At 35.6% G+C, this 13,023-nt stretch overlaps 2 long non-coding RNA genes across 2 annotated transcripts; one reads left to right on the forward strand and one right to left on the reverse strand.

The window, feature by feature from the left end:
• Positions 1–1,322: 1,322 nt before the first annotated feature.
• On the forward strand, positions 1,323–3,139 carry LOC110902749. Its single transcript, XR_002571392.2, has 3 exons — positions 1,323–1,452; positions 1,940–2,007; positions 3,006–3,139. It is a non-coding gene; the product is annotated as an uncharacterized LOC110902749 (long non-coding RNA).
• A 6,798-nt stretch (positions 3,140–9,937) lies between these two features.
• Positions 9,938–12,729, reverse strand: LOC110898028. Its single transcript, XR_002569198.2, has 3 exons — positions 12,259–12,729; positions 10,774–10,899; positions 9,938–10,233 (listed from the first exon to the last, which is right to left on the reverse strand). It is a non-coding gene; the product is annotated as an uncharacterized LOC110898028 (long non-coding RNA).
• Between the last annotated feature and the right edge of the window lie 294 nt (positions 12,730–13,023).

Raw genomic sequence — 13,023 nt, forward strand, 5'->3', positions numbered from 1 at the left:
GAGGACAACTCGTGGATTCGACGCCATTTGGGTAGTTGTAGATCGACTGGCGAAAAGCGCTCACTTCATTCCAATTCGTGAGACTTATACATCTGAAAAGATGTCTGAGGTATATATGAACGAGATTGTGGCATGCCATAGAGTACTGGTATCCATCGTATCCGATAGGGATATTCGGTTTACTTCAAATTTTTGGCGTGATTTTCAAGAACAGATAGGTACTGAATTGTTCATTAGTACCGCGTACCATCCTCATATGGATGGGCAGAGCGAAAGAACGATTCAAACGTTAGAAGACATGCTACGGGCATGTATCATTGATTTTGGAGGTAGCTGGGATGTCTATCCACCTTTGGTCGAATTCTCATATAATAATAACTATCATTCTAGCATCGGGATAACCCCGTATGAGATGCTTTATGACAGGAAATGTCGAACCCTAGTGTGTTGGGGTGTAGTGGGTCCACGTGAACTTGCCCACAAAGATATAGTTCGAACCACTAACGAAAAAATTGATATGGTTCGAGCTCATTTAAAAGCGGCTCAAGATCGACAGAAATCGTATGCGGATAAAAGACGGAGACCGATTGAATTTCAAATTGGTGATAGAGTTATGCTCAAAGTATCTCAGTGGAAGGGGATTATCCGGTTCAGAAAAGGGGGAAAATTGAGCCCAAGGTTTATTGGGCCGTTTAAAATTATTGAACGAGTGGGTAAAGTAGCACACCGTTTGGAACCACCGGAGGAATTGAGCAATATACACAATACATTTCACGCTTTGCACCTCCGAAAGTGTTTGTCCGATGAAACGGCTTACATCTACTATGATGACATTGAAATGGATGATAAACTCAATTACATGGTGAAACTAATTGTGATTCTTGACTGGAAGATCAAAAGCTTGCGAAACAAAGAAATTGACCAAGTGAAGGTCAAATGGGAACATCGGAAGGAATCGGACACTACTCGGGAGTCTGAAGATGAGATGAGATGGCCCTACCCTTCTCTATTTGGTACCTCTTTCGGTTTCGAGGATGAAACCCTCTTTAAGGGGGGTGGACTTGTAACACCCCAAAAATATTAGTTTATAAATATGAATACATAAAGACGTAAGTTGGTCATAACCAACGGTAATGTAACTAGGAATAATTCACCTAGTTAATTTAAAAGGTTGTAGATAATAAAGAAGCTTGATTTAGTTAACCTTCTTTTATAAATTTGGAATTAGAGGGACTAAAATGGTCAACTTTGAAAGTGAAATAACAAAAAGGAAAAGTGGACTCAAAACACACACTTGGTGTGTGTTTTGGTCGACGCGTTCACAAGGACAGGAAGGGGGTTCTCCCACTTGAACCCCCTAAACTCACAATTTGATTCATATCAAAGGAGAATCAAGATAAGAAATTGGGGCTTTAACTAAAATCGTGATCACCTAAGTTGGGAGATCACAAGGTATGTCAAATTTCATCATTTGGTGATATCTTGAAATTTTGATAAACAATCATAATTGAAATTCATGCTTGAATGTTGAATGTATGAGTGATGTTATGTTGAATCCATGTCTAGGAGCAAACCCTAGTTGAAAGTTTGATGATTCGGTGATGAAAACTATGAAAAGTGGGTTTTATATCATTGTGATGAACATATGATCTTGTATGTTAGATTGTGAGAAAACGGATGTTATGATGCAAGATAGTGATATTGTTCATGAATACTAGACCAAGAGCTTGATTTTGATAATATAAACTTGGTTAAAAGTTAGTAATGAACTAGATAGAAAAAGAGTAAAAATCATGCCCGCAAGGTGTTTGTTAAAATGCCTAAACGAATGCTAATATGTCAAAAATTTCAAATGAAACGCATAATTGAATAATATATCGAATTACGAGTAATATTAAATGATACGAGTTCTAAACATGATGTTGATTGAACTCTATAGGCAAGGTGGTTAAATCTTCAAGCGGTAAAGTCTGAGCGGACGCGCGCTTGAAGGATAAGCTTTGAAAGGTACGTGACTTGTCGTCTCGTTACATTTATGTAGACAAGCTTAGTTGTAGATATGTTTTATGTTGATATAGCGAAAAATAGATATGTTTGGTAAGTCAATGAAGTGATGGAAATCACTCGACAACCAAACGGGTCAAAATAGATAGTTAGATTATGTTTAATTTTGTTATAGCGAAATGTATGTGTTTGGTATGTCATTGAAGTGATGGAACTCGCTCGACAATTAAGTGGGTCAAAATAGATAGTTACAACAATTGCGATTTAAAGTGACTCGAATGTCACGCAATAAAACGGTAGAATAAGTGCGTAAGCCTTGAAACGGACACGCCAAAATTTGATTGATGAACCCTTGGATTTGGGTCAAATCTTAGAAAAACTTGATTTCATTGAATATTGATAAAAGTGTATGCTTGAATTGTAGATAACAAGCATGACGTAAATGTGTGCGCAAACCATGTAATGGGAGCGAAAACGCTAATATTTGACAAGCCTGAGATGGGTGAAAATAACAAGAAATGACCATTGGTATATGACATGTAGTGTGATGTTAAAATGAAACGGGTCGAATAATCACATAAAGGATTTATAAGCCAATAGCTTATAAATCAGATTTAATTGCGAACTGAGGTGATAAGCGTAACCGTAATTATATTACGGACGTGTAGAAACAAGAATCGTGTAAAACGGATGTGTAAATTGAAAGTTATGCTAAATTTAAGTTGGAAGTTGGATTAAACACATAGCTGAGCAATTACAGCAACAAAAAATAAACTTTCTGTCGAAGTTGTGTCCTCACGTCGCGGAACTGGTGGGGGGTATTACCGTCGCGGCATGCAACACCTGTCGAGGCACGTGACAAAGGAACACCAAACTCGTCGCGGCACGCGACGGGTGTAGAACCTGCTAATTTTTGTTATTTTGTTTGTTTGACTCAAGGGACTTGTTGTAACTTGTTATAAAGCTATCAAAACTAACGTTTATGTTGGTTTTGATTCTAGGTGAATGTTATAGGCCTCCGGATGAAGATCAAGCGATGAATAAGAACCAAACACATGTCTAAATGAAGCTTCCGCATTTGATCTTGTTTTGTTTTATAAAAAGTGAATTATGTAACACTTTTAACTATGTTTTTTTGATGTTTTAAACATGTCTGAATACTTATGATGAATAGTTTTGTTAAGTGGCATTTTTCATATAAAATGGTTACTTTAATGATATAATAATGTTAAATTAGAATGGGTCTTACACATGTTGTGTTTGCATGTACGCCTTGAATTGAACAAGTGTGAATCTTTTAGGAGCGTTTTCAAACTGGCTTTTCCATTCCACAACCTCTTTACTGAAGTCGGCTCTTGCTTTCTCAACCTCTTGTATTTCTATCGTCCCCTTGGTACGCCAAAAATCTCATGCACCAATTCCTTAGTAATTGGTATCTGGTGACTACCACAGTTCAACACACGTGTTTTATGGTTGTAGTTCTTGACCAACCACCAGCCCAATGCATTGAGATTTGACCCATTTTAAACCCTAGAATCGCTCCAAACCCAATGTTTTTAACTGAATTTCATTGATCTTTGTTCAAACTGTCCATCAGTTCCCCAATGTGGCGCAAAGCGGTTCGCAATGTGAGTTTCCCATCTACCAGTGGGAGGTAAGGTTTGACTATTGTTGACCTTCTGCGTGTTTTTCTGAGTCGCTTGCTCGACCAACTTGGGGTCGTGTAATTTTTTCACATACGGTCTGTTTAGGATCCGTCTTCGCTTTTTTAGGTGGCAGGTTGACAAAGTCGTCATCAGAGTCTGGTTGCTCATCTTGTGTGTTGGCAACTAACAACACACCAACATATAAAAGACGTGGTTAGCAACACAAACTTATTATAACACATATGTTAACTAATCAGTGTGTCATTCCAATGTACCGTTTGCCACTACAACAGGTGGGATATTTTTCAATTTAGTAGGCTTCTTATCCTTCGGTTTCTCAGCAGGCTTCTTATGTTTGGTTTAACTACTAAAAAAACATAAATACATGAAAGTTGATGTTAGCATCGCAATGTTTTTAACCTAACAAACATATGGTAAGTCCGAGTGTAATTCCAACATACCTATAGCCAATCCATCAGGTTGAATGGTTTCCGCTTCATGGCGTCTGTTAATATTTTGTTATTTGGATGGTGGGGATGCAGTTTCAGCATTTAAGCCATCAACATCTTTCTCCATTATCGATGAGAAAAGATTCACGAGATGAGTCATAATGGAGTTAGCAGGCGGCGGTTGTGCAGTTTCAGAACACTGTCTTCTATAACATTTGTTTTATCAGCAACTGAAAACAGGCGATATACTCTGATGTTAGCATTCATTCATCAATCAATGATTCAAAACTTTAATACACAATACTTACCTCCTCCTTTGTTATTATTAGTAACAACAACATCATGTTTTACACCAACCATAGTTGTTTATAACACAAAATGGTCAGATATATAAATATACAAACAATACCCCCCACATGTAACCACACCTTCGGTAGGTAATGATTCGCCTGTTTCTAAATTGTCCAACACAACTGGGTTATCAAGTTTGTTGCTGGGATTTTTGGAAACAAATTTTCCCCGTAATCGTTTACTCTTCCTCCTTACTGCAAAACATTTTTTTTTGTAACTTTTAACAATTTTTACAACATCCTTATATTAAATACTAAAACACACATAAGCCTTTTCATGGGTTTAAAAAGTTATAGGGTTATAATAACTTTTTATAGTTCCATTGTGTAAAACATAACTACCTACAAACGTCGGGCATCAAATCACTACCAGCATCAGCACAAAGCTTCATCTGCCATTTGTTTATTAAAACACAACTAAAATAAAACTCAGGGTTAAAAAACCTTACTTTATATATTCCGACACACCAGAGATCATCATGATCGTAAAACATATAACAAAAACACCTTCAAAAACTCATTAAATCGCATGTTATTAAACCCTAACGAATTGTTTATGTTAAAACACATACCGGGGACTACCAACCGCTTCTTAGGGTTTCCTTCTCTTTTGAATGTAGTTTCCATAACCTCCGGAATGACAGTGTTTTTGAATCTCTTGCTTGTACCCAAGAAAATGTGTTAAATAAAAACACCAATCAAGTTTACCTAAGTTGTAAAACACATAAAACAACTTCGATTGCTTCGTACGCATATATTTCAAACCAAATATGTTATTTTCATCCATGATTCTCGGTATTTTTGGTATGAATGTGTGTTTCGAATTTGTGTTTAGAGAGAGAGGGAAAATCGCGTGAAAATAGGGAGGTGTGTAATTTCTGACGGATATTGATTGATTTAAAAGACGTTGAATGACCAAATTGCCCCTATCCTACTAAAACAATTAATTAAAGAAAAACATATATTACAAGATTGCCATTGACTTCATCTCAACCATTAAACACACCCATCGAATGCTCCAGATCGCTTCCTACACTTTGTAGGAAAAACACATTTTGCACAGGATCCCTACTCATAAAAACAATATGAATAAGATGATCTTTTTCATCAATTTCTAGCGGATATATATATATATATATATATATATATATATATATATATATATATATATATATATATATATATCATAACCAATCACAAATATTTAGCATAAATAAATTATCTCTATCAAGTTCCCATAATATTATTAACAACATATAAATCATTTTGAGAAGTGTCTAGTCAATTTGCAAAATTAGCAAAACTATCTTTTGTCACACATATTCATACATTCAAATTTTATACGACTCATAAACTTTAATGACTTAAAATTATATAATAGGTATGACAAAATCCACAAATATTATCATAAATAAGGAAACTAATAATAAAATCAATTAAGTTGGAGATAAAACGTAACTTGAGATAGGTAGTGTAACGCCTTGCTTTTAGAACTTTCCTTATTTAGAAAGTTGTCTTATAATCTATTTCGGGAAACCCGTATCTCTTGTAATCATATTTCTGAGACCTTGATCGTAATAAAACTTGATCATTCTTAAAAGAATTATACATTGAATATTCATACTTGTTTATACATTCAATTCATATACATACTTGATACACGTTCGTCACCCTCGTAAACACATGCTTATTTTACACGTAAACGATCATAAATATGTATTTTATACATTTAATACATTCAAATTCTTAATTTTATATTTACAATACATAATCAATCCTTTTATATGTATTATATACTTAATTATGTGTTAAATATACAAGAAATACCCCAAAATACCCTAAGAACCAAACTTAAGGGACTAAAAGTGACAAAAGACGAAAGTTGACTGGAAAGGGGCGCGACACTACGTGTACCCCCCCCCCCCCCCCCCTTCACCTCTGCGGGGCGTCTAGCCCCTGAATCCACAGAAAGTTAGTTCTGGTCACGAGATTGGCCAACTCTCAACCATATTTCTCACCCAATCACTTCTAATCTTCATTTAACACCAAACCCTAATCCTCCACTATATAAACAAGCCTCCTAGCACACATTTTCACTTTTCCAACTCATTTACACTCTCAAAATGCTCTCAATTCAGCTGGAAACACTAGTTTTGGCAGATTATTCTAAGTACCAAAGTGAGCACTTTTCTTCAACTTTCTCCACCATTTCTTCTTCTACGAAGCTTGGAACACCTCTAGGAGTGTTTCCACAGGATTACCATGGTAATCTAAGGTGAAACATCACCATTTTGAGGTCCAAACTTTCTGTTTTGGAAGAATACTTGTTAAACTTTTATAAAACTATGTTTTCTTGATTGTATCTTGTGCCTACTTGTTCTTGAACCAATCTAAGATTATGAGACTTGTTAGGAGTTGATTCGTATGAAGTTTAAGAGGTGCAAACACCTCTAAGCTTTCTGTTTTGATTTCATATTCTTGTATATTCATGTTCTTGTTAATAACTTGGTGGAATCTTGTACCCACCAAGCTCACAACCAAGTCTATGGTTGTGGGTTTGTGTTGAGGTGATTACCATCCAAGTTATGAGTTCAAACACTCATTTTATTTCTGTTTATACATGGTAAAACCAATGATGAAAACAAGCACAAGTCATCATCTTCCATGTGATGAACTTGTGACTTGTGAATTGTGAACAAATGGAAGCTTTGGCTTTCCAAACTAAGTTTCACTCCTTCATTTGAACCTTGTGTATGAACACTCTAGTGACTTACTAGAATCAAAGTACCTTAGCCCCGTCTAGCCCTCCTCACGTAGTTCATTCTTTCCATGATGTGTTGGCACACCTGGGTTGTAGTGTACTTGGTCACTTGAGCTTATGTTAGATAGGTCTATTTTCTTGTTATTCATAACCCTTCGAACCATCTTCATGATGGTTTGTGTAGTGGTGAATCATACAATGAGGTTTCAACCTCCATGCTTGACTTACATGATACCACATGTTATCTATGATTGGACTTAGTTTTAGGTTGATATTATAACTATATATACATAAGAACATGGTTGATTTTGTGATAGTAATCAAGTCATGATTATTCGTCATGAACTTAGGTTATTATATCTAAGTTCTAAGTCACTTGTTATTGATTATAATGGGCAATTTGGGACCCACTAAACCACATAACATAGTGTCATAAACGAGTGGTTAGAACTAGATATTACTTTGATAGACATACTTTTGATACTTTAAATTCTAAATCCCGAATCCTACCACTTCCTAAACGTCATGTAACCTTATCATTGAATCCTTATTCACAAACAACTCGTCAATCACGGGTAATCAGAAAGCATGTGCAATATTGTGAGTATATTTGACCCTTTTTTTTCGCTTTAACACACTTTGGGTGTAACATGTTAAACTTATCAAAATACACAATTCACCCAAACATATTTATTTACTCAATCCGCCATACATGCTATTTGTTATGCTTATGTTTCTAGAATATATACATGCTACCTGTCATTACCTTAGCTAGCCCACCTTAACAATTATAGCACTATAGGAGTAGCACACCACCTGACGGGGTATTGTTAAGTTACATACTTTACGGTCTCGATTACTTCGGTATCGAGGGATGCACATTATTATAAATAACGGCCTCATTCATTTCGGTGGCGGGGGATGCTCATTATTCTTGTGGACACTCGGGTTTGACTTTTACTTATGCATGCTAGTTCAACCTCGTATACCAAATTGCCATGTTGGATTCGAGAAATTCTTTTATACTTATGCTATGTATCTAAAACTTGTGTACTCGCCAATACTTTTATATTGAACTATGCTTTTAAAACACGTTGCAGGTTTATGGTGATGTTGATGATGCATGGAACTTAGTAGGATGCCTACAAACACATTGAGGGGCTGTTTGTTTACATCTAAATGAAGCCATTCAGAGCTTACCTCTGAATCGGTCAGAGGCTGAGTTGTTTGGTTGATTAAAATACGCCTCTTAATGATTCAGTACACCTCTGAACTATTAAGCTCAAAACATCGCTGAATGAAACAATAGACTTCAATACCCTTATCCCTTCACATTTGCCCTAATTATTTACAGCAGCTCCATCAAACATTTGTGCTCCACCCACCGGTCACCACTTCACCTGTCAGCCTCCGCCTCCTCTTCTCCTCCACAGCGTCGCCGTCCACCGCCGGCCTCTGCCTCCTCCTCCTCTTCTTTGTGTGCATACTCCTCCACACTGCCACCGTCCACCGTTGGCCTATTCCCACCGTTCCGCCGTCGCCAACGCTGCTAGCACCGCCGCTGCACCTTCATGACCACATATTCTTCTTCTTCTTAGTTGTGATTTGGTTTATTGTTGTTACAAACAAAAATGGAATCTTGTTTGGCGCTTGATATATCTTCGTACCCGGAGTGCAATCAGGTTTGTTGTGGATGGATAGTTTCAAGCTGGAATAGCCTTGTTCCATGGTTGAAGGTTATTGAGTGAAGTGTAGTATAGAACTTTGTCCAAATATGGGTAGATCGAAATTTGCATCTTTGATTAGATCATAGGGAATATGGATGCCTTTTACTAGTTATAAGTTTTTTAGGAGGTGCTTCAACATGTCTTAAGGTAAAGAAGGTAGGTATTTAGTTTTGTTCAGATAGGTAAAAATGTTATTTTACATAGTCATTCAGAGGTGCAACCAAACAACACTTTACTGGTTCAGCACTTACTGGTTCAGAGCCTCTTACCCATTCAGACCTTTTATTCATTAAGCACTTATTGGTTCAGATGTTGCCAAACAGCCCCTTAGACTTTATATACTTGTGTAATGTAATTCTTTTATTTCAAGTTGTTGTATTTGATTTCAAACAATGTAATTGATCCTTTTAGCAATGAAATGAAATACATTATTTAAATACTTGCCGCAATTTAGTGTTATGAGTAATGAACAATCTTGTTTTTGTCTCACTCCGATGTTTCCACCATCGGTTGGGGTGTGACAGGTAGCAAACTGAAAATAATGGTTGTGAGATTTTATTTATATAAGATTATATATTTATATATAAAATAACTCAACTTAAACGTAGGCCACATAAGTGTATACACTCACAAAACTATGACAAAAATACTTGATGCATTACAACGGAAAAACCAATATTTAAATCTTATAAATGTCACGTAATAATTAGGAATAAATTTTCAAATTTAAAGTAAAGCTATATTATGTTAACTGTCTTTTGTAATTTATATAGTACTAGATTGTTGCGATAAGCCGCGCGTTGCAGCGGCGACGCCTTAGTTGTTTAGCTAACGGTACGTTATATAATATCTTAACCATATGAAATCATGTGTTTTGGTATATGCAATACAAAAGGAACATAATCGATCGCTAAGCATACAAAGATTAAATTGAAAACATGAATTTATTCTTCAAACTTAAATGACAAACATGCATACACATAAATTGAAAATGCTGAGCTAATTGACAAAATCATGATTATTATGGCATTTGTAAACATCAAGAGTTAATGACATACATAATTCACAAACTCGTCCACACAAAGTAAATGTTTGCAAAAAAGTAAATGACATACCAATAATCTTTATTCCCGGACGACCTCTGGTTCGTTTGCGGCAACACCACCACACCCATGGAAACCGGCATTCTAGAACTCGGTTTTTGGTAAGTTCAGACGACGACTCGATGTGCGACCCGAACTCCAACTTCAACCCGTTAATCTTATTTTCATTTCCTAACCTCCGTAAACTTTTCTTCTACAAATGTATAATGAAAAACAATAAAGAAGTAAGTAGCAAAACATGTATAATAAGTTACCTAAACATAAAGAAATGGATTTAGGATTCAGGACAAAAATATAAAAGGAAATGAAACCATCATAGCATGAAATCTTTGATCCCAAATGGATGATTTTTATAGATATTAAAGTATTTTTTATAGATATTAAAGTATTTTTTTAAATATTTTAAGAAGACTAATGGTGCATTCAGCTTTGGCATAAAAGATCAGATTTGATGACTCATAAAAGTAATCAACAAAGCAGCTTCTGTTTCATCTAATGATGAATTTGTACAATTTTAGTGAATGAATATGAACGCCTTGCAATGTTTAAAAAAACCTGGTAAAGCAATAATGCTTACCTATTTCTGCTTTCATCAAGCATATTAGTCACTATTTTCACTTCACCAGTTAACTCCATAAAACAAAAAACCTAAACTTCAAATTAATATATAAAACATGCAAGTCCAAAACTTGCTATAATGATTTGTACAAAATTCATTAGAAACGTGTTTTACCTGCGCCCCGCAATTGTTGCATACTAGAGCGGATGACTTCTTTCAATCCGTAAGTTGACGTTTTCTTGCTTCGAAATCGCATTTTCATGCCGCTCCATTTATGTCTGGACCAATCTCTGTCTCAGCCTATGCAGTTAAAGCGGTCCAAAATCGAATAGCGGTCAAGGTCCGCTATATGATATATAGGTTATAGCAGTGGTATAGCGGTGATATAGCGATAATTTTTATACCATGCATAATTTATGTATTTATATATATATATATTTGAAAAATATTAATAGTAATATCAAAATTCATAGTAATATCATTCCATTATCAAAAACCTATTGCAAATCAAATACTAATAGTAACTTTGAAGTATTCAATTTAAGAATTAACACAATCAAACACCGTTACTGCTATAACCGCTATATGCCACCTCTATAGCACCGCTATAATACCGCTATAGCACCGCTATAGCGGTATTTAGCGCCGCTAATAGCGGAACCGCTATAGGCCACCGCTATTTGGACCGCTACACACCCTGAGGTCCGCTAACCGCTATAGCACCGCTATAGAACCGCTATTGACTGCTTAGGTCTCAGCATCCCTAGACTCTACTTTACAGGTAAGATATTGTTTATGTTTGTCTGTTAATATGTTCTTATAGTTAGGATCAAATGAAATTCAATGTATATAAGTTATAAACCAAGTATTATTATCTTCATTTGACATGCTTGGTTGCCAAATTCGGCTTCTTTCCAAGCGCCAAGCTTTATTTCTCATCAGGGTGAGGATTATCTTAAAAAAAAAGTATTACCACAAACAACATAAACATACCATCCATACACAAAAAACCCTTATATAAGTGCCTAAAATTAACTATTTACTAAAAAGATTACGCATCAAGTTCTTGAATTTGGTAGGCAATGGGTTCCATTCTAGACCAATGTGTTTTTGTCTAACAGGTAGACTGGATCGAGACCGACAAACTATATATATCCTGGCCATTAGTTAATTATAAAAGACTCTTTAGACAGTTTGGGTAAGTTAACTATTGGGCCATTAGTAAACAAAAATATTAAACAGATTATGGCTTACTGTGGTTGCAAGTATAACTCAAATTCTTTTACTTATATGACATTGAGCTTTACACCAAACTGTATACATGGTGTTTCAACCACCATGAATGATAATCCTTTATAACAATCAAATAAAAGCTAATAAATCAACTACATAACTGTTTATTACCATAAAACAAAAAGTAAACAAATTTTAAGTGACATTGATTGTGTGTATAGGTACAAAGAAGTCACCACTTATCAAACTAAACAACTATAAACAGAGAAGAGCCCAAGGATTTAGCCCCCAGGTTACTGTTCATCTTCCCCGATTAGATTTAGCATTTCAAATGCCGTGCACTCCATTTCTAATCCTTAACTCAAAATTCAGTTTCGATTGACAAAGGAAAAGGTTCTTAATGAAATAAACGTTTTTATTTTTTACCTACTTCGACTCGCCGAAATAATGATATGGGCAAAAGGCAAGGATCGATTTAGGGTTTCATTGGAAAGGAAGGTGCCACCGAGCACCGTCGTGAACTTCAACCTTGAAACCCTAGAACTGACCCTACTTCACTTCACTCCTGATCACGAAAACCCCCAAATCACTGATCGTTTAATTGAGCGCGACTGTGGCGCTGCAATCATCTCTCTCCATCACAAACCAGATCATCCACTCATGTTGCCGTCGGAACCCTAGTTACCTCCGGAAAATACAAAGAATCTGTGATGGTAGTGACGGTGGTGGTGACAGTGGTAGGGGTGGGGCGGTGAAGGGTTGGAGCGGTGGAGTGAGATTCTCACCCCAGAGAAAGAGAAAGATGTTCAAGGTTAGAAATAAGGTGGAGTGGTCACGTGGAGGTGTACATGATAAGATGGTTTGTCCTCTTTTGCACCGACCTTTCATTTTAAGAATAAGGGTAATTTGTAAAACATCTGAATATAAATACGATTTCAAGATCATATTTTCTTGAATAAGCAAGAATATATTATAACTATTTTTTCTATATAAAAGTTAACTAATTATTTATATGAAAACAAATTATAAGTTGGATTTTAGAATATCTTTGTAAAAGAATCATTAAGTGTTATTAGTTAAAACACTATTGTCAACATGCACAAATCTAAAACCGAAAGAAAATTTTGAAACATGTTTTAGATAGATCGAAACAAAATATTTATGGTGATAATAAGAAACCCACAACACAAA

This window comes from Helianthus annuus, chromosome 13 (genome assembly GCF_002127325.2).
Source record: "Helianthus annuus cultivar XRQ/B chromosome 13, HanXRQr2.0-SUNRISE, whole genome shotgun sequence".
NCBI classification, from domain to species: domain Eukaryota; kingdom Viridiplantae; phylum Streptophyta; class Magnoliopsida; order Asterales; family Asteraceae; genus Helianthus; species Helianthus annuus.